The sequence below is a fragment of the Cervus elaphus genome, chromosome 20 (genome assembly GCF_910594005.1).
Source record: "Cervus elaphus chromosome 20, mCerEla1.1, whole genome shotgun sequence".
Lineage (NCBI taxonomy): Eukaryota > Metazoa > Chordata > Mammalia > Artiodactyla > Cervidae > Cervus > Cervus elaphus.
In genome coordinates, this window is record NC_057834.1 from 132,074,364 (window position 1) to 132,096,670 (window position 22,307).

The 22,307-nt window shown below is 46.0% G+C and overlaps 1 protein-coding gene across 2 annotated transcripts in view; it reads left to right on the forward strand.

Moving 5' to 3' along the window:
• Positions 1-22,307, forward strand: part of CSMD2 (CUB and Sushi multiple domains 2) — a 684,323-nt gene that overhangs the window by 502,915 nt on the left and 159,101 nt on the right. The window lies entirely within an intron of this gene.

Consider the following 22,307-nt stretch of genomic DNA (forward strand, 5'->3'; position numbering starts at 1 on the left):
AGGTGACACTGTGACCACTCAGTAGCTGAGGGCACAGGCTTGAATCCCACGCTGCCCTTTACCGTTTGTAGGACTTTGGGTAAGTCTCTTCTGCTTTCCTTCTGGGGTATATGGGCTATAATACTGGCTTCTCGGGATAAAAAACCTAAATTAGCCATTGTAGGCCATGTACTCAGCCCAGGGCTCGGAACATAGTGAATATTTAACCATGGTTCTATGATGGTAGTAAGAGTCTGCTTGCTACTGCAGTATCACCCCACATCGCTTCCCTTTCTCAATCTGAGTTCTCACATCTGTAAAATGGCGACAAAAATGCTTGTGCTTTAGGACTGTGGAGGGAATAGTTACAAAAGTCCAGCATGCTGTCTGGCACTTTGTACATATTCTCTCAAAATATAGCATCCTTTCCACATCCGTGCCTAATAGGAATTGCGTACTGGAGTCCCAAAGAGGAGATGCGCGTATACATGGTGAGAGGTGGTGGAAGGAGGGGGCAGGGATTGAACGCAGAACGAGAGGCCAGAGCCTGGAAATGGTCCCGCTCTGGACGTGGTGACACTGCAGTAAGTCATTTCGGGTGGGGAGGAGGGGGTCCAGTAGCCAAGGAGGAAGGTTGGCAGGACAGAGGGCCTACTAGGCAGAAGAGGTGACCAGACGGTGGGCAGACTCAAGGAGCTGGGCACGGGTCCACATGGCCAGAGCATCACCCAGGACTTGGGTTGAGGTGTGGGCTGTGGAGGGGGATGCAGCTGGTGGAGGTCCATGGGTGCTGTGATCCGTGGTCTCATTCTGGCAACTTGTGGAAGAGGGGACAGACAGGGGCTGGGAGCCCAGTGAGGAGGAGGCTGGCTCTCTCCAGAGTGTCACTGGGGCAAGGAGTCTTGAACCCCGCCAGTGGCGATGGGATGGAGAAGAAGGGACAAGTTCAGGGGACTTTCATTAAGGAGTTGCACCAGCCAGTCTCACTCTTCTCAAGAAATATGGAAATTGAGGTTTCTTCTGCTCCCTCATTTTTTGTTGTGTAGCATACAATATGTAAAATAGAAAAGTCAAAAGAACAGTATGCTGAGCACCTCCAACCCTGTCACCTGGACTCAGCTGCTGTGAATATTCCACCATATTTGCTCTTTTTTCTTTCCTTTCCGTCCTCGTTTTTGCTTTTGCTGAATCACACGAAGATAGTTGTAGACATCCTGATACTTCTTAAGTACTGGGCCGTGCATCTCCTCCATGATACCGTAACCTGAGCCTCCCCAGGACATGCAGTGCTGGTTTCCAGGTATTACGGTTTAGGAGGAGGCTGAAAGGACAGCGGAGAGATCACGGAGTGTCTGGCAGGGAGAGCTCCAGAAATCAGTGATGGGCTTTCTGGGCAGACGTGACAACTGTTGTCACTCAGAGGAATGGCGGGCATGGGCTGGGCTGAGGGGAAGACCAGAGGATCCTTTACTAGCTCTCAGAAAGAGAGAATCCAGATAAACAGGAAATAATCTCTCCAGAGACAGCAGGAACTCTAGAGGGGGCCTGCTGGGGGGGTGTGTCAGGACACTGAGGTGGGGAATGGCAGGGAAAGGATGAACGTGACCTCAGTCCCCATTGGAAAGGCTCCTTGGTGCTTCACAGCCTCAAAGGAGAAGAGAAGAGAAGGGCTTCCCAGCTGCTCTGAGAGCGGCTGAAAGCTGGGGACGGAGCAGTCCCCTTCCTCCTGCGGTCCCTCCGCCCAGCCTGCCATCCCAGCCAGGCTTCTGCACCGTCCTCCACACCTGAACCCACGCCGGTCTCAGTCCCTCACCCCCTCTCTCCTTCACTGACCCCACACCCCGCCACCCCTCCCTGGAACCACCAGCAGCCAAGTTAAGGGAATTCATAGCCAGACCACCTTTAGACGGACACAGGCAGCCCCTTTGGCGTCTGTGCCCTTATTCAGAGGAAGACGTCCTCATCATTATTATCTTTTAGGGGATCTGTGCTGGGTGTTCACTGTGGCACGTGGGCGTCTCTTGTTCTTGCTGCATGGGCTTTGGAGTGCGCAGGCTTAGCAGCTGAGGTTCACTGGCTTAGTTGTGGTTTGTGGAATCTTAGTTCAACCAGGGATTGGATGCCGCCCGCTGCCCTGGAAGGTGAGTTTCTAACCACTGGACCACCAGGGAAGTCCCAAGGCTTCATTATTATTTTTTAAGTGAAAATATCTTTATAGAATTTTTACATATAAAAAAGAGATACTTTATTTTTTAAGATTTTTTTAATGTGGGCCATTCTGTAAAGTCTTTATTGAGTTTGTTACAATATTCTCTCTGTTTTATGTTTTGGTTTTCTGGCCATGAGTCTTGTGGGATCTTAGCTCAACAACCAGGGGTTGAACCTGAACCCCCTGTGTTGGAAGGCAAAGTCTTAAGCACTGGACAGCCAAGGAAGTCCCAAAATACTCATTTTTAAAAATTATAAAGAAGTTTATAGAGTAAGAATCAGAAGTCCCCATCATCGTACTCCGTTCTCTGCACACCCTTCATAAGAGAGCCACTGAGATCCACTTGTTTGACTTCCTCTTTTAGGCACTTTGTATGCTGGTGTATACAGAAAGCAAAGGCAATAATCGTGCTTGCTAAAACAAGATCACCTCTTCGAGTAGCTCAGTAGCTTGCTTTTTGTTTTACCATTTACCCACATATCATCATCTTATTATGTCAATATGTAGAAATCAACCCCATCCTGGTTGATGGTTACAGGGAATTCCATTGTCTGTACAACCATAATTTATTTAACTACTTTCCTATTGATAAAGTGGATATTTTCACTTTTTCACTCCAGTAAACACCCTTACACATGAATCTTTGAACAGTTGTCCAATTAGTTCCTTAGGATAGATTCTCAGAAGGCAAATGTTTATGCATGACCTCAAATTTCCCTCTAGCTATTACAGTAATGTATACATCTACCAGAAGCCTGCTTCCCCGCTCTGCATCACTTGATGTTGTCTCTCCTGACAGTGTTTACCTGTTTGATGGACAAAATGGTACTTAATTGTTTCTGCTGCTTCAAGTTCTTTGTATATTTTTCTTTGAGCAAGTTTTTTTTCATATAGACTATTCATCTGGGTTTGTGTCTAGTCTATAATTTTAGTTTAGGTTTCTTTTTAACCTGAGTATGTAAGAATGTTTCAAAGTTATTAAGTTACACATTTTGTATGATTTTGTAAATCAGTTCCCCTTTTACTACATTGTGCCCTTGTTACTTTTTGAATTTTTTTTCTTATTTGTGTTCTGTGTATATTTGAAGAAAGGGAAAAGAAAGAAACCCTTTAAAAGAAAGGATTGTATACATTTCTCTTACATCCTATGTATTATGCTTTCTTTCAAACAAAATATACAATGCTTTTTTTATTGTTTTCTTTTGTTTTTAACTCTTCCTATTGTTAGCTGATTTGATTTAATTGGCTCTGTTTCTCCTCTAGCGATTTGATAGATCTATATCCCATTTTCATTCTGCCAGTGATCTTGTGTTTCCATTAATTCTGTTTTCAACAGTATTTATTCTGTTATTCCTGCCTCTTTATTTTGGAAATCTTGTTTTTGTTTCCATCTTTATTTCAAGAAAACTGCACTTTCTGTTTTCAGATTGCTCTTGACAGCCCACTTTTGTTTTTATCAGTGTATTGTCATCTTGCATCTCTCTGAGAACATTATTTATGTTTTGTTTTACAATGGCTCCTGTTTTTCCTTCATCAACTGCATTCTGCAGTTGGGCCATCTGGGCTGATCACTCAGCTGCGTTCCTTGGAAGAGCTGATTATCTTTATGTCCCAGTTGTCCTCCCAGTCATCTTGCATTCCCTATCAAGTGGCAGCGGAAAGCCAGACTCGGCCACCACACTACCTACCACTCTTTACTCGAGCTGTAGCTTGTGAAGTTCTTCAAGTAGGCACCCTGCGCCTCAGTTCTCTTATCTGTAACTCAGCAATTAAAATAGCACCTACCACCTAAGGCTCCTCTGGGAATGAAGTGAGCTAATGTATCTGAACACTTAGAATAGTGTCTGGGACGAAACTCCCAAATGTGGAGAATCCCCTCCATAGGCTGGTAGGTGGTGGTTCTTTTGACCCAGGTGGCCTCCCAGAGCACAACAGGTGGTAGGTCAACCCCGAGAGTCGCAGATGGCAGGTGCCGTGCTATTGATGGGAGTGGGTGTCACGCAGGTTTTCCCTTGGGTGTGCCAGCTGGGAGGGGATGCGGCCAGCCCATGAGACTGTCCGTGGGGCTCAGACAGAGGCCTGCAGGTGCCTCTCCTCACCCTGCCCCTGCCTCGACCAAGCGCTGGAGGTGACCGGAGGAATCTGTGGTCGCCTTACCCCAGCAAGCTGAGCCAAGAGAATCCCTTTCCGGGAGTGCCCAGGAGGAACTACACCCTGTAGGTGGCCACAGGGATTCATGGTCAGGCTGACCCAAGCAGGAAAGTGGGCCCTTCCTGGATGTGCACAAGAGTGGGCTGGTAGTCATACCCTGCTCTTGAACACAGGAAAGGGTTGGGGGAGGCATTTGACAAAGTGTTTCTCCCTGAGAGCCAAGAACGGGATAGGCTGGCTGATGAACTCTGTCCAGGCCTGGCAGCTAACAGCAGGAGAGAAGCCCTGTGAGCTGTGACCTTCAGTACCTAGAACGTGGAAATTTCAGCCCAGGTGGGTGGGACCTCTTCTCACATTGCAATGTTGGGTTCCAGTTTTCCTTTTTATAGTCGGTGGACCAGCTCAGATGACAACTGGAGAGGGAGGCAAAGCTTTTTGCTCCTGATCCTCCCCTCTATTTAACATGTCTCCAGTATCAACACCATACCAGGTTCTGGATCAGTTATGATTGTCCCTGTTTTATAGGTGGGATCACCGAGGCCCAGGAGTGACGACTGTCTCACAGTGACCCAGTGATACAGGTTTCAAGCCCATTCTGTCTGGCCCTAGTCTACCATTCTGACCCTGGATTAGTTCCATTTAGCACACCAGGACGTTAAGTATCTTCTCTGTGCCACAGACTGTGTGAGGCCATGCAGTGGGAAACACAAAGACCAGACAACAGCCAGTCCTTGTCTGCCGGGGGCTCACATTCTAGCGGGAAATCAGGCAAATAAACAGGTACCTCCAAGACAAGGCAGGTGCTGTAATTAACAGCAAGGTGCAAGTCAAGATCAGTAATGGAGAAAAGAAAGACAAGCGGAGCTTGCCGGACATGGAGAGGCAAATATTCCAATTGAGGGGAAGGGAAGTGAAGGCATCACCCTAGGGAAAGGTATAGGGAATGAGCACTCGATTGATGCAGATGGATGTGGGGAGATAAAAATGTGTGGGCAAAGAGGGCTCTCTGCAGGACCCTGAATGCCAAGAGGAGAACTCTGAATGGCTTTCTCAGTATAATAAGGAGCCACTGGAATATTTTGAAGACAGTAACAACATTCAGTTCATTTAGAAACTTGGAACATTTACTCAGTGCTGGGCATCCTGCCAGGTGCTGAGGGTATAAATATAAATAAGAAACAGTCTTTTCCCTTGAAGGTCTCGATCTTACCGATAGAAAATTTCTCTGTTAGGAATGGAAATAGAAAAAGGGACTAAAGCTGGCTTCAGCAGATGGGGGTTCACTTTTCTCCTGGATAAAGCATCTGATGGTCCCATCCAGACCTAGTGCAGTTGCTTAGGATGCCATTGCTTTTCTTCTTGCCCTTGCATCCACAGGCGATCATTCTCATAGTGACCTAGGCAGCCGCTGCAGCTCCAGGCATTGCGTCTGCTGCTGTTGTTCAGTCCTTCAGTCGTATCCGACTTTTTGCGACCCCATGGACTACAGCCCGCCAGGCTTCCCTGTCCTTCACTATCTCCCAGAGTTTGCTCAGCTTCATGTCCATTGATGATGCTATTGTGTCTGCACTCCAGTCTAAAGGGAGAGGGAAGAGGAAAGAGAGCGAACTTTCTTCTGTGTGCGTGTGCGCGCGCATGCGTGCTCAGTCGTGTCTGACTCTGCTACCCACTGGACTGTATGTAGCCCACGAGGCTCCTCTGTTCATGGAATTTTCCAGGCAAGAATACTGGAGTGGGTTGCCATTTCCTACCCCAGGGGATTTTCCTGACCCAGGAATCGAACCCTCCTCTGTTGTGTCCCCTGCATCGGCAGGCGGATTCTTGACCTCTGCGCCACCTACAGGTGCCTTCCTACATTCCATTAGTCTGAACTTCCCGTGCCTGGCTGAGGGCAAGTGAAAAATCTATTTCATTTTGCTTTTACAGTTTTAATGGTAAAGACAGATGAGAGGTTTGGAAATGGAATACATGTAAGCCTACCTATAGTGCCTACTGAGATTCTTGTATAATGAAATAAGTGTTGTAGTAGAAGTATGTACAAACACAATAGAAAGCCTTTACAAGGTCAGTTCATAATTCCAGGTGGCAGCTTGGGGCAAGGTGTTACAGAGAGGAGGTGCTATTCGAGCCACACGTTACAGAACAGTAGTAGTTCACCTTGCAGCGTGGAGGTAAAGAGCTTCCAGGCACGTAAAAGAGAGGAAGGGGTGGGTGTACACAGCTGCTTCTGAAAGAGCTCATTGTCTGGTGGTCATGATAGTCTCTCCACTTCAGCAGGTTCAGTGGCAGCAATGCAGAGGATACATTAGCTGGAGAACCAAGGAGGAATCGAGTATAATTATCTGAGGGGTCCTGGTTACACTCAGAAGAACTGAGTATAGATTCGGTTGAGGCTGAGAGCTCTGTGTGGCTGGCTTTAAGAAGGGAAGGCAGGCAGGGATAAGACACAGTCCTTTGCTGGTATGCTTTCCATAAAGAGATCTGGGGCACTTGGAGGATGGAGGAACTCCTTGTTCCTGGAAGCTCTGATTTCTGTTCTTAATGCCCATTTAGTAATAAAGTTCATATTTGGCTAATAGTGCTAGTTTGTTGATTTTTAACTATGGATGTGCTTCTTAATGATTAATGCCAGGGCAACCCAGAAACTCTGTTCTTGGCTGTTGGTTATGAAGCAGTAGGATTGCTGAGAGAGGGGGCCATGGTTTTGATTACCCAGTGGAGCTTGTCTCCCTGGGAGGATGCTGGCCTAGACGAATCATCTGGCTGTGCCTGAAGCCCAGATGCCCCCACTGCAGTTTCGTATCAATCAGAGAGCAGCAGTCCCCCACTGTGGTCAGCATGGCTTCCCTTTACCCAACAAGCGGGCAGCTGGCCCCGAGGAGGCAGAGGCACGAGAAGTCAAGCTTCTGTTCACAGCTCTTGCCAGGAATCGTGGCTGCAGGTTTAGCAGCTTCCAGAAGGTTTATTTTCATGTGGTGACAGTAAGTCAGACCTTAAACAGAGAGCGTCCATGTACTCACACTGCAAGAACTGACCTCCTGAAGGAACTGGACAGATGAGCACAAACACGATGGGGGATTGCTTTGTCAGATTTACGGTTTCAGCAAACGGGGGAATAATCAAAAGGAGCTCAATAGTGTTTGAAGGAGAGGATGTAGGTAACCTGGTAGGTATAAATGTAGCTTTCAGAATGGTGGTGCTCTCTGGCAATTTAGCTTCTCACATGTTACCTCTGGAAAAAGAAACACAAACTACTTCAAATTATCCAAAGATGATAATCCAGCTGAGCTTCACTGAATAGTTGAATTGGCCAGAATACATCAATTTAACTGCCAGTTTACAAGCCCAGAAATGAATTCCAGCCTCTCTTAGGAAGAGAATAAACAGTTCAACCAAAGAAATGCAAACCTTGTTGGTGTGCCACATTGGACCAGTGTAAATCTCTCCCTTTCAAAAAAAATAAACAAGCACAAGTTAAATTGAATTAAAAACTTGTGATACCACTTAACACATACCATTCTTTTTAAAAAGAGAACCATTTTCCTCTGAAAAGATTTTACCGTAGTAGGCAGAAGAAATTTTAAACAGGTATATAGATAATACTCTATTTGGGCGGGGTGGGCGGGTGGTGTGCTGAGTCTTCGTTGCTGTGTACACTTCTCTGTAATTGTAGCAAGCAGGGGCTTCCTTCTAGTTTCAGTGCGTGGGCTTCTCCTTGCAGTGGCTTCTCTTACTGCAGAGCGCAGGCTCTAGGCACATGGGCTCAGTAGTCGTGGCTCCCAGGCTCTAAAGCACAGTCTCAACTGTTGTGGGGCATGGGCTTAGCTGCTCCATGGCATGTGGGATCTTCCCCAATTAAGGATTGAACCCACATCTTCTGAATTGGCAGGTGGATTCTTTACCGCTGAGCCACCAAGAAAGTCCTAGATAATATTCTTGTTTAAGCATCAGAAATAGGGAAGAGAAGTAGCAGAAAATGGATTGTGAAATGGAGGAGGAAAGCTCCTGAGCTGGAAAGACAGTGACAGGGACAAGTGAAGAATGAAAAGAAACTAAGTACACAATAAAAATTAAAATTTGTAATCACAGTATTCGTCTTATAAGAAATAGAGGCATTGAAATAGGAGACAAGCTGGAGAATCTCCCTGAAACTGCAGAGAAAATGGGTGAAGGTGGGGAAGTAATGAAAGAAAAGTTGCTGAATGTGGAAGACAGAGCTCCAGTCCAGGCAGCATAAATGAAGAATAATTAACAAATGGAGCTATTAACAAAAAGGTGCGATAAAACACAACATGATAGCAAACTGCTCTTATCCTTGGTGAATCGAAAGGACTCACTGAGTTCCAAGCAAAATGAGTAAGATACAACTTGATGAAAAATGAAACAGTTCCATTTAAAAAAAAAAAAAGACTACAAGCATTTGACAAAACACAGCCACACAGGTATGCACGCAATCAGCCCTCATCCTATAAGCAGCCATTTACAACAAACAGTCAAAACTATTCCAGCCCTCTAGAAGTTTCTTCTCTGTAACATCAAAGGCCAAAGCCTTTGAAGAATTACTGATTCAACCGGGATATAATATGCCCAAGAGCAACAGAAAATTGCCCACCCTAGTTGTTGAAAGAACTTATAAAGACAAGGCAGCACATGACCAAAGTTAACAGGTCCTAAATCCTGGAGCCTATAAACGTTACCTCGTTGGGAAAAAGGATCTGTGCAAGATGTAGTTAAATCAAGGGTTTTGAGATGAGGAGATTATCGTGAGTTATCTTGATGGGCCCTGGATGCAATCATATATATCCTTATAAGAAGGGAGCAGAGGAGATTTTTATATGCACAGAGGAAAAGGTGATGTGAATACAGACAGACACAGAGATTGGAATGATGCAGCCTTAAGCCAAGGAATGCTGACAGCCACCAGAAATTGAAAAAAGCAAAGAACAGATTCTCCCCCAGAGACTGGAGGGAGTGCAACCCTGCTGACACCTTGATCTTAGCAGGCTTGCTTGTGTGCTAAGTCGCTTCATCATGACCCCATGGACTGTAGCCCTCCAGGCTCCTCTGTCCATGGGGATTCTCCAGGCAAGAATACTGGGGTGGGTTGCCATGCCCTCCTCCAGGGCTCTTCCCAACGCAGAAACTGAACCTGTGTTCCATATCTCCTGCATTGGCAAGTGGGTTCTTTACCACTGTTGCTACCTGAGAAGCCCTGATTTCAGCGTAGAGGTACTGATTTCAGACCTCTGGCTTCCAGAACTGTGAAAGAACAAATTCTCATTAAGTCACCACATTTATGGTACTTTGTTGCAGCAGCCACAGGAGAAACTAAAGCAGATGTAATTTTTGGGCTACAGAGATGTGTAGGGAAAAACTATACTAAGAATTGAAGACCATGAAAGACGATATTTAATTTGAGTCTCTAGTCCCTGCTTGTATCATTAGTGGTTTGCTAGTTGGAGGAAGTCAGAGAGGAAAGTAAAGTCTTTTTAGCTTTTTTGTCTTACATAAAGGAGAGTGAAATGTTATATTATTTTTCTTCAATTTGATAATTAGAGAGAATGCCAGCGTAGGGATAGTTCAGAGGTTAAAGCGTCTGCCTGCAATCCAGGAGACCTGGGTTCGATCCCTGGGTTGGGAAGATCCCCTGGAGAAAGGCATGGCAACCCACTCCAGTATTCTTGCCTGGAGAGTCCCATGGACAGAGGAGCCTGTTGGGCTACAGTCCACAGGGTCGCAAAGAGTCGGACACGACTGAGCGACTTCACTTTCACTTTTCCTTTCATGCATCGGAGAAGGAACCCCATAGCAACCCCATAGACTGCAGCCTACCAGGTTCCTCCGTCCATGGGATTTTCCAGGAGAGAGTACTGGAGTGGGGTGCCATTGCCTTCACCATCCTCCAGTGCACCCTAAATCTGGCCAACAGAGCAGGGGAAGAGAAGGCATTAGGGAGTGGAACAAATTTGTTTACGAGTCAGCTCTTCCTCCATATCCCACTAACCAGAACACGTTTCCCAGCTCACCTAATTATAAGAGAGGTTGTGCCCAGGAGGAAGAAGAAACAAGAGTCGATGGACACATAACATCATCACTGCTTGAAGAACAAGCACACCGGTTCTGATAATGAGTCTAAATTCCCTTTTGTCTGACCACTGCACGGTGTGAGGTAGGAGAGATGGGAAGAGAAGAGGTGGTCCCTGGAGAGGCCAAGGCTTCAGGAGCTCAGGAATGGGAGGAGAGAGTGGGAAACGAGTGAGGACCAACCAAGAAGCAAGGTCAGGTGGGAGAGCAGGGTGTAAGGTTGAAATGCTGAGCTAAGAGTCTGCAAAAGGAGTGGGCGAACTGATGTGTGGGCATCCCAGAGGCCGGCCCCGAGGAGAGGGTACCCAGGAAAAGGAAGCCTCTACAGTTACGTGTGGAGCGTTTGCTGACCAGCCTGTGGGCAGGGAGGGAGCTGTAAGGAGCCATGAGCTGGTCCCACAAGTTAAACTTCCATGTTGAAAGAAAAAGATTCTCAGGTTAGGTAAAGGAGAAAGATGCTGCTAAACAGAAGAAAAATAAAATACGTAAAATTTGAGGCAAAGGACTAGCCTGAAAAAGCACATAAATAAAGAAGTTGCTATATAACACGGGGAACCCAGACAGGTGCTGCCTACATATGGGGCTTTCCTAGTAGCTCAGTGGTAAAGTATCTGTCTGCTAATGCAGGAGACGCACAAACACACACACACACACACATATAGACAGAATAATATGTGATCAAATGCTTAGTCCACAAGTATGCCAACAGTAGCAGATCTTTATGCACCAAATAACCTAACAAGATGGAGAAGGAAATGGCAACCCACTCCAGTATTCTTGCCTGGAAAACCCCACAGACAGAGGAGCCTGGTGGGCTACAGTCCATGGGTCGCAAAGAGTCGGACACAACTGAGCGACTAACACTTTCACTTAAACCTAACAAGAAAACGTAAAGCAATATCTGTCAGGAAAACAGAAAGAAATTGACATTCATAGAAGACTTTAATGCATCTCTCTTAGTGGAGTCAATTAAGTAAATAGAACTAAACTGGAGTTTGTTTCAAGTGATTTTACCATTTTTTGATTTTATGCTATGTATCAGACAATGCTAGGTACTTTATGATAATGATACTGCCATTTTACAGAGGAGGAAACTGAGGCTCTGCCAGGCCACTCAATTAACTCTCAAGTACTAGCAGTAAATGTCTGAACCCAAGTCTTTGACTCCATAGCAGCTTTGTTAGAGCCTCTTTAGAAAGCAGAGCTTCGTTTCATGGAAAACATTTCTTCCAAGAAGGACAAAGACACTCCAGCCCTCAAAGAATCCCTGATGCCTCCAGGGCAGGTTCTGGCTAATGATGGGCAGTCACGGAGCCTTCACGTACAGGGTGAGGATGACGAGAGAACAAGTGGTTCAAGGTTACTTGGCAAGGAAGGGTGAAACCCAAGGCAGTAGCTTAAGTGCGGCGTTTATGCACAGCCCTGACCTCCCAGAACACCAGTCACTGCAGCTTCTTCAGTGACCTAAACCCCGTTCTTTCACTTAGGAAAATAACAAAAGAAGAATCTTTGTGTCTGCTGAAGACCAGCTGGCAGCAGGAAAGGAGGATCTCTAATTTTGCTCTAGACACCAATGCATGCTTTGGGCTTTGGTCCGTCTTCTCAGTTTTTGCTCTTTGGATGGCACAATGCTTTAATTATTATTGTCTGCTATTATCATCATGGTTTAATTGTTGGTTTGCAGTGCCGTAGCTCAGAGGGGGGCATTTTGTAAAACAAGTATTATTTTCTTATTGTAATTTCCAATGTCACTGAGGATAATTCAAGCTGCATTCTCATTTGGGGGCAGGAGTGATTTCTGACCCCCTTCCCCCCTGCAGCAGCTGTTCTTTCTCATGTTGTTTTCCCCTGATGATCCGTTGTTACGACTGTTCTTGGTGCAGCATCCACTGTGTTCACGCAGTGGTGATGACTTGAAAGCACCCGTAACCCTTTTTGTATTCTGGGGCTAGTCGGAAGGCAAGTGAAATCAACATAAAGATGCTATGATTTTTTTTTTAGTCTTTTCTAGTTTATGCATCTTTCTAATATGTGATGGATACAAATGATGGAGGTGGGAAGTACCCGAGAAACGCCCACTGCTTCAAGTTTCCTTCAGAAACTGAGAGCTGAAGACCAGACTCGAGTTTGCCTGCAGACAGCATCTGAGGAGTGTAGCCTCCTACAATGACATTTCGATGCTCTCCTAGCTTCTGAGATGAAAGTTCTGGCAGTGGTTGAAGCTGAGTGTCATGAACCTTACCTACAAAGCCCAGGGAGAGTCTTAGTGGGAGACTGGTGGGCAGAGCTAAGGGAGTGAGGGTCAGGTGGGGACACCCTCACCTGGGGACCTGCTGTCAGGACACTGTGGTGGAAAGTGGGACTCTGTAGAAAGAAACCCCAGAACAGGCTTGGTCCTGCAGTCCTGGCACCCTGGAGTTATAAAGAGAGTGTCAGTCAATCGGAAATGCAGATGGAGCCCCAGAGAGAGAGCAAGCAGAGTTTCCAGGCAGCTCCCAGGGGAATGGGAAAGAAGCCCACGGGGTTGGTGAGCTGAGCTGGTGTCGCCTATCAGGAAGGCCCAGGCTGCATGCCAGGCAGACTTAGAACACTGAGACCAACCCAAAGGCCTTCCTCTGGGGCAACAGGGCTCCCAGCTCCCTACCCCCAGCCCTACCCAGCACCGTGGAAACTCCTCTCTCCAGGACCCCAAGGGCCATGCCCGCCTTGCCTTCTTTCGCGGCTGGGACAGCATTGTCCTGCCCTGAGACTGTCTCCTCTCCTGGCTCCCCGGGATGCACCTTTTTCTGGTTTACCTTCTGCCTCCTCCACTCCTCATTCTTAGTCACCTTCATGGGTTTCTCTTCCTCTGTTCATCCTTAATGCACTGTGCCTCCAGAACTCCCTTCCCGGTGTGTGACTCACACTGCCTGCTCATTGGGTGGGCTTGTCCTAACCCAGAGCTTCAGGTCTCACCCACCTGCAGTCATGTTCTCATCTTCCTAAAGAACCTGTGGTATCCTGGGTGTGCCCATCTCCCCGTCCATGTCCTTGAGCAGCCTCTCCTCTCTGCCTGACCATCCCCTTTCCTGGTCACAGTCCTTGACAGCCCCTTCATCTGGACACGTCCTGTTCAGCCTAGTTGTTCCCTCCTCCAGGGGCCTTGCCTCACCCCTCGGCCTGAGGTAGCGGCCTTCTCTTTGCCTATCTGTACCATAGTATTTATCATACCACACTTAGGGGCAGAAACAAGCCAAGTTCTTGTCTGTATCACCAGTGCCTGGCATGTATCTGTACCCAGTACCTGCTATCCGTTGACTGGATGTGTGAATATTGGTCAGAAGACCTGTAGAGCTGTACTTGGAGAGTGTGAGGCCATGGCCGCAGTATCCATGTGTCTCCTGGTTTTAAGCAAAGTCAGCTCTGGCCCAGGTTCTATGCAGTTTGGTCCTGACTCTTTGGTGGTGATAGGATGCCAAAGACATAGTTGTGAGATGGGGCTGGATCCAGGGGCTGGATATGGGCAGTAAAACCTGTAGTGAAATAGGAAGTATCTTCCTTAGCATATAGGATTTAAGCTGCCCCTCATCAAATGATACACACAGCAAGGACTGTGGGTGAGTTTGGCTGGACTGTGGGTGTCCCTGAATGCTGATGAGCCATTTATTCATCAGTTCAACCAAACCAGAAGCTTAGTGTAGATTAGGCCTGGTCCTGGGTACTAAGGGTACAGACGTGAAGGAGACACAACACAACAGTTAAGGAACTCAGTGAGACAGGTAAGTAAGACAGGCTGACTCTGATACTCAGGAGCACATAGAGGAGCATCTCACCAGACTGGGGCCCCGGGGAGGATATGGAGAAGCCAGTGGAAAAGCTCCTGAACTGGAGGTGGGATATCTACTAAGACGTGTTAGTCAGATGGTGTATTCGTTTACGAGGGCTGCTGTAACAAACTAAATGACAACAGAAATTTATTTTCTCGCACTTCTAGAGCCTAGAAGTCCAAAACCAAGGAGTGCATCAGGTCACACTGCATCTGATAGCTCTAGAGAAGGATCTGTGTCATTTCCCAGGTCCTGGTAGTCAGCTGCCAGCAATCCTTGGCCTTCCTTGGCATGTGGACGCATCTCTCCAATCTCTGCCTCCATCTTCACATGGTGTTCATCCCTGCGTCTCCTCGATGCCTTTGTTTCCAAATCTCCCTCTCCTTTCTCTTAGAAAGGCGTCAGGCACTGGACTCAGGACCCATGCTACTCCAGATCTTAACTTGATGACATTTACAAAGACCCTATTTCCCAATAAGGTTATATTCACAGGAACGGGGGGTTAGGACTTGAACAGGTCTTTTGGTGGGAGACCATGAGAGCCACTGCAGGTGGTGTGAGGGCACATGCAGATGTTGGAAACATCTGGGCAGAGGGAAGTCCCCAGAGCCAGAGGAGGAAAAGAAATGCATGAAGACTGAGAGGAAGAGGAGGAGGCAGTTATCCCCTAGGAAACCTGTCTATATTCTATAGGCAAAGGTGAATGACTGGTCAGATACGCAGTTCAGAAAAATCAGCTGGCCCTGGTGGAAAAGGTGGACTGAAAGGGTAGGAAAGAGTCTGGGTGCAGTAAGACCAATTACAGTTTGTCTGTGTCTGCCTCTGTAACACCGTTCTCTCTCTCTCCCAATCATCTTCCTGTCTCACTCTCCTTGTGCTTTGCTTTTCTTTCTCCAAAACCGCTTCAAAGACATCTCCTCCTTGAAGTTTTCCTTGCCTCTCTCAATTAGGAGAAGACAATGAAAGGCCTTTGGTGCCAGACAGACGTGGTTTGAATACCACCTCTGACCCTATGAGCTGTCCGATGCACCCCTGGCCCCCAGCAAGTCATCCCAGTTAACCCCTAGGGACTCTAGTTCCCTCCTCAGCAAGACAGCCAAAAAGAGGCTCCAGTGTACAGGCTTGTCATGAGCATGTCAGACAATAGGCACAAAGTACTTGGCACATAGATTTCCAGCACGGGATCAGTTCTCTTCTTCCTCCGGTTATTTCGATGGCACTTTATTTATCACACGCGCTTAGCAGTTCCTGCATGTATTATTATGTTGTGTGCATCTCTTTCAATAAACAGGGGCAGCTTCCAGGGCAAAGACACAGCCTTCCACGTTTCGGCAGCTCTCGGCCCAGAGCGTGATGTGCACACCCCTCCCTCTTCCGTGCCGGGTGTTGTGTCTGAGGCCCAAAGAAACAAGTGCACAAAATGCGCAAGGCGTCAAGATGAAGGATCACCTTCCCACAGCTTGGTGGCGTGGGATCCCCAGACAACTTTCAATATGGAAGAAGCCAGAAGGAGACCGGATGGTCACCTGCAGGGGGGCTGCTTAGGCAAACCCAAATGTCTGCTTGGGTCCAGAAGTACCCTTACCAATGACAGCCTCTAATTAGCATTTTATTAAACTTGGTTTCTGTGGGATGAAAAATGTCTTCAATAAGAGTCTTAATACACGCGGTTGGCTTGGCAAAGCCCCTGACTGGCTTCAAGGATGTATCATGAAGGAGTTCACCAGCACCCGGAGTAGTCGCTGAGCTCATTTCCCCGCATCTGATGTTGCCCTTACCAGGCTGTTATTTGGCCACAGGAGTGATCTTCAAATGAGAATGGGACCTTGGAAGGCCTCAGCTTAAATCCATCCATGACATTCCTTCATCCATTGAATAAAATCTACCATTTTCTCTAACCCACAGGCCCCAGCAGACCTGGCCTCTGCCTGCCTCTCCTGGGCCAGGGACAGCCTCGATGGCCTTCCTGCTGCTCTGATGCTCCAAGCGGCTCCCCTTTCAGAGCCTTTGCTCAGGCTGCCCTTTATCTGCTGAAAGCATCCTCCCACCTCTTGCCCTGTCCAGCTTGTAGCGTGGCTGCCTCCCTTTGAGCCTTTCCTCTTCCTTAAATGTCACTTCCTTGGAGAGGTCTTCCTGGCCAGTCTGTCTAACCCGATCACTAACTCAGTGCTCTGCTGTTGCCTCCATTCCATGTGCCATCAGCCATTCTGATGGGGTTGTGTGTGTGAGGGAGGATTGCCCATTTCCAGAGACAAGTGGCAGAGGGCACCCTGTCTGTCCTCTTCCCCTTCATCTTCCAGCACCCAGCATCCAGGAGGTGTTTACATAAACAAAGGCAGTGAGAGGTCTGGAACTTCAGTTTCTCTCCTCTCCGTTGCCAAGCAGCCTGGCTTCTGCTTGCAGAGGATCTCAGGCTCCTCCTTCATCTCGGGTCTCCTCCTCTCACCTCTGTTGACCTCATCAATGCCAAGCCTTTGACTTTGTCTGATTATCGGACCCGTTAAGCTGAATGCAGTGAACTGGCACTTTTAATTCCAGGTCTTGCATATCAGCCCCTTAACCTTATGTTTGGCTCACATGTAAACTATTGATCACTGACGGGGCCAGGCCTGGCTCTTGGCACCACCTCTTCCTTCTGAAGGTGCAGGTGGTGGTGTCGGGGGCAAGAGAGGAAGTGCCAAGGTCTGACCTGGACTGTAATTATAGAATGTGGTTCTGACTTGCTCTCTGACCAGCCCTTGACCTTGAGTGAGTTATTTAATTTCTCTGAACCTCTGTATTCTCATTTTTAAAGAGGACAGTGATGCTACCTACAAACTAAAGATGCCCGTGAGGACTAGGTGGAATCAGCTGAAACTGCCCTGTACACAGTGGCTGTTGTATAAATGTTTCCTTTCATTTCTGCTTAATCTCCATAGTCTCTCTTTTTACACGTCCCATCAATCTGGCCCCCCTGAGGCTTCATTTATTGATTCTTCAATTCACTCACTCATTCACTCCATTATTCACCCTCAGGGACCTCAGTCGGTCTCTGACCAGAAGAGGATTAAACCGAAACTCTGTCAGCTAATCCTGAAGTCCCTCTCAATCCAGCTCTGTCCCCATGACATCCTCACCACCCTGGAAGTCTGGTGTGGGAGTCTCCGTTCTTCCCAGGCACTTTAACCTCCCCTTTCATGCCACCCAGACTTCTAGCCTCATCTCCTCCTCCATTCCCTGACACGCCTGGTCCATGAGCACCTCTCTTCCCTGAGAGCACGTGCAGCGATACCACACGGCTACCACACAGTCTGCCCCGGTGGGTGGCCAACGATTTCCCAGTGCATCACGGACCAGGGAGGAAGCAGAGAAGCCAGGGGCAGCTTAGCACAGCAGGGAGGACACTTGTTTGCTCTGCTTGCTGGGCTCTCCTTCCCCCCTTCAGCCAAGTGTGGGGCCTCAGTCTGCCGCCCTATTGCCTGTGAAATACCTCGAAGAGAAGCCCCTCTATTTTCATCAGAAGCCCTTGGAGGGGAGGCCTTCCAGGGGCTCTAGAACATGGCCATTGAAGAAACCCCCGCAGCTCTGATACTGAAGAAGCTCCACTTGTACCTATAAAAGGGTCTGTCTAGGAAATCCAAGAACTTAGCTTGAATCCTGCTAGAACTTTACTGGTGACTGAAAGCAAGAAATACACACACATATCCAACAATAAATACGTAACTGGTAATTAAATTCCACTCACAGTGGAGCTGAAAACTAAAAAAAATGAATTTAAGAGGAAAAGTACAAAGAGGAAAACCATGAAACCTTACCAGAAGACATAAACTAAGCCGTAAATAAGTTAAGGCATCTACAGTGTTCTCGGCTGGGGAAAAAAGGTAAAGATATGTTTGCCCAAATCCATCAATAAATGTGTGCAGTTTCAAGTGTAGTATCCATGGGATTGGGAGGAACTTGAAAGGGTAAATTTGGGAAATTAGCTAAGAAATGTGGCAGGGGGAAATATGAAGGGGAGCTTGCTCTGTAAGAATTATCAAAATATGAGACTGAAAACTGAAGTCAGCCGAGTACTGCGCTCCGGGTATCTCAAGGTGAATTCTGTCTCGGCCAAGGAGGGAGTCCAGGAATGGAGAAGGGTCTAGCCTCAGACCCCATGGCCAAGGTTTCAGACCCACTGAGAGAGAGAGCCCGGATTGCGCAGCCACAGGCGTTCTTCACTCAGGTGCTCGTGAGCATCACTGGCAGAGTCAGACCTAGCCCCGGCAGTGGGGCTCACGTGGTGAATGGGGCGTGGCCCCACACTCGGAAAGTCCTGTTCTTGTTGGGGAGGGGGTGGTGAACAAATCAGTAAACTAAGGTCAGACTGTAACAAATACTCAGAGAGAAGTAAGCTGAGCATCTAGGTAGAATGTGGAAGAAGCTGCTTTGGGTAGGTAGCCCATTTGGGAAAATCATGAACCTATAACCCCTGAAAAGTTAAACTATACAAGTTCTGAGAAAATATTAAAGTTTTGCTTTTTAATCATTGGGAGAAGAAGAGGGTTTGCCCAAGCCTATCATGACATTCAATATCCTTAAGGGAAAATATTAACATACTTGATTACATAGAATGAGTAACTCCTATACCAAAAAGGACACCACAAGCAAAATTTAAAGGAAAAGGGACACCAGATGCTAGGAAAAAATGTTAGCAACAAATATATAAAAAGGAATATATGTATATAAGGATAATAAATATTTAAAAATTATAACGTGTGAACAGAATTTATAAAGACAAATAACTCAATTAAGATGGATAAGAGGTGTGAATATATACAAATGACCAATAAATATATGCAAAAATATGCAACCTTACTAAATTATCTAAATTTAAAACTCTAGTGCAATTCCATTTCAGTTTAGCAGATGGGCAAGTATTTTAATATAGAACATATTTACATTGTAATAGCTGATGTTAGTAAGGTGAAGTTTAGAGAGAAGAGTCATATGAATGCTGTTCAGTGGTAATGTAAGTTGACACAATTACTTAGAATAATTTATCAGGTTTTATCAATAATTTTAAATATATACCTATTCACCCCCAAATTATTCCTACAATTCAACTGAAATCTTAACATAAATGAAAAACACTACATAAAGATAGATATGTTCCTTGCAGTGTTATATGAAATAGTGAAATATAGGCATATACCTTTCTATAGGAAAAAAATGAAGTAGATGTAGCTCTCTATTATACAGTATTAAGTGAAGAAAGTTACATAAAACTATGTAAAATATAGTCCCCGTGGTGGGGGGATGTATGTGTGCACATTGAAAAAAATCTGGAAGAATGTACAGCAAACCTAAAATCAAGTGGAAAGTTCTAGAGAACAGATTAGTCGATGTGAGACTTTTTTAAAATTCAGGTCATCTGTATATTGTTGGCATTTTTCTGCCTCAAGCATGTCTTATTTTTATAATTTTAAAAGACATTTTTAAACAGATATAGTGATAAGTGGAGAGAATCCCTGGTGACTCGGTGGAAAAGAATCCATAAGCGAATGCAGGAGACCCGGGTTCAATCCCTGGGTTGGGAAGATCCTCTGGAAAAGGAAATAGCAACCCACTCCAGTACTCTTGCCTGGAAAATCCCATGGACGGAGGAGCCTGGTAGGCTGCAGTCCATGGGGTCGCAAAGAGTCGGACATGACTGAGCGACTTCACTTTCCCTTCTCACTTTCATGCACTGGAGAAGGAAATGACAACCCCCTCCAGTGTTCTTGCCTGGAGAATCCCAGGGACGGGCAAGCCTGTTGGGCTGCCGTCTATGGGGTCGCACAGAGTCGGACACGACTGAAGTAACTTAGCAGCAGCAGCAGCAGCCAGTATTCTTGCCTGGGAAATCCCATGGACAGAGGAGCCTGGCAGGACTGTAGCCCAAGTCAGACACAAGAGTGAGACACAACTGACACAAGAGTCTGACGCAAGAGTCAGACACAGCTTAGCAGCCAGACCACCAACAGTGATAAATGGATTGGATCCTGGAACAGAAGAAGGACATCAGTGGCAACACTGGTGAGGTCCAGATCAAGTCTGGAGTTGAGTTCATAGTAACGTACCTATGTTGCTTTCTCAGTTGTGACAGATGTACACAGGGAAATGTCAGATGTTAAAAATGGCAGAGGTGGTGAGGGGTCTGTAAGAATTCTCTGTATTATCTTTGCAACTTTTTTGTAAGTCTAAAATTATTCAAAAATTTTAAAAAATGCTGATTAGGAGAGAGAAAGAGAGACAGGCTGGTATCCAAGTTTTACTCTGGGACACAAAGATGTAGGCTCACCCTTGCCCCCACTGCATCTGGACCAGCTTCCCAAAGATGCTAACGTTACCTATGACCTTTGCTCCCCACCATACACTTTTTTTAAGACTTAGATTTTTAGATCAGGTTTAGGCTTCCAGGTGGATTGAGTGGTAAAGAATCTCCCTGCCAATGCAAGAGCCACAGGAGATGAAAGTTCAACCCCTGGGTCAGGAAGATCCCATGGAGGAGGAAGTGGCACCCACTCCAGTATTCTTGCTCAGAGAATCCCATAGACAGAAGAGCTTAGTGGGCTACAGTCCATGGGGCCGCAAAGAGTCAGGCATGACTGAGCAACTGAGCATGCACAGGTTCACTGAAAAACTGAGAGGAGCGTACAGAGATTTCCCATTGACCCTCTGCCACACACATGCACAGCTTCTCCCATTATCAGTATCCCCATCAAAGTGGTACATTTGTTACAATTGATGAACCTACACTGACACATCATTATCACCCAAAGTCCATCATTGACATTAGGGTTCACTCTTCATACCCATTATTCCAAAGGTTTGAACAAATGTGTAATGATATGTATCCACTATTATAGTATCATAAGAGTATTTCCACTGCTCTAAAAATCCTCTGGCTCACCAGTTCTTCCCCTCTCCCTGACCTAGCCTCTGGCAATCACTGATCTTTTTGCTATTTCCATAGTTTTGCCTTTTTCAGTGTATGCTATATTTGGAATCATACAATATGTAGCCTTTTCAGAATGGCTTCTTTCACCTAGTAACATGCATTTAAGGTTCCTCTATGTCTTTTCATGGATTAATAGCTCATATCTTTTTAGGGCTGAAAAATATTCTGTTGTCTGGATTACCATAGTTTATTTATCCATTTACCTACTGAAGGACATCCTGGTTGCTTCCAAGTTTTGGCAGTTGTGAATAAAGCTGCTCCAACAACAGTGTGAAGCGTTTTGTGTAGAAATCAATTTTCAACTCCTTTGGGTAAATACTGAGGGACCCAATACAATCCAGAGATCATATGGTTAAGAGTATGCTTAGTTTTGTAAGAAACCGCCAAACTGTCTTCCCAAGAGGCTGTACCGTTTTGTCTTGCCACCGGCAATGATGAGAGTCCCCATTGCCCCTCACCCTCATCAGCGTTTGGTACTGTCAGTATTCTGGGTTCTAGACATTCTAATAGGTGTGTAGGGGTATCTTACTTCCTTTTTTTTTCATTTGCATTTTTCAATGACATATGATGTGGAACATCTTTTCGTATGCTTCTTTGCCATTTTTATTAGTATATCTTCTTTGGTGAGGTATCTGGTAAGGTTTAGCCCATTTTTAATCACATTATTTGTTTTCTTACTGTTAAGTTTTATACATTTGACTCTCCATATCTACATATTCAGGATCCACAGATTCAACCAACCTCAAATGGAAAATATGCTAAAAAAAAAAAAAAAAATCCAGAAAGTTCCAAAATGCAAACTTGAATTTGCTCTGCACAGGCAACTATTTACATGGCATTTACATTGTATTTACAACTATTTACATAGCATTTACATTGTATTAAGTATTGCAAGTAATCTAAAAGTTATTCAAAGCACACAAGAGGATGTTCTATGCAAATACTAGGCCATTCTGTATGAAGAACTTGGGCATCCTGGGATTTTAGCATCTTGTTATCTTTTGCAGAACAGCAATGTTTAATTTTAATGAAATCTACCTTATCACTTGCCTTCTTCATGGATCTTGTCTTTGGTATTATATCTAATATTATATTACTATAATCGAGGTCATCTGAG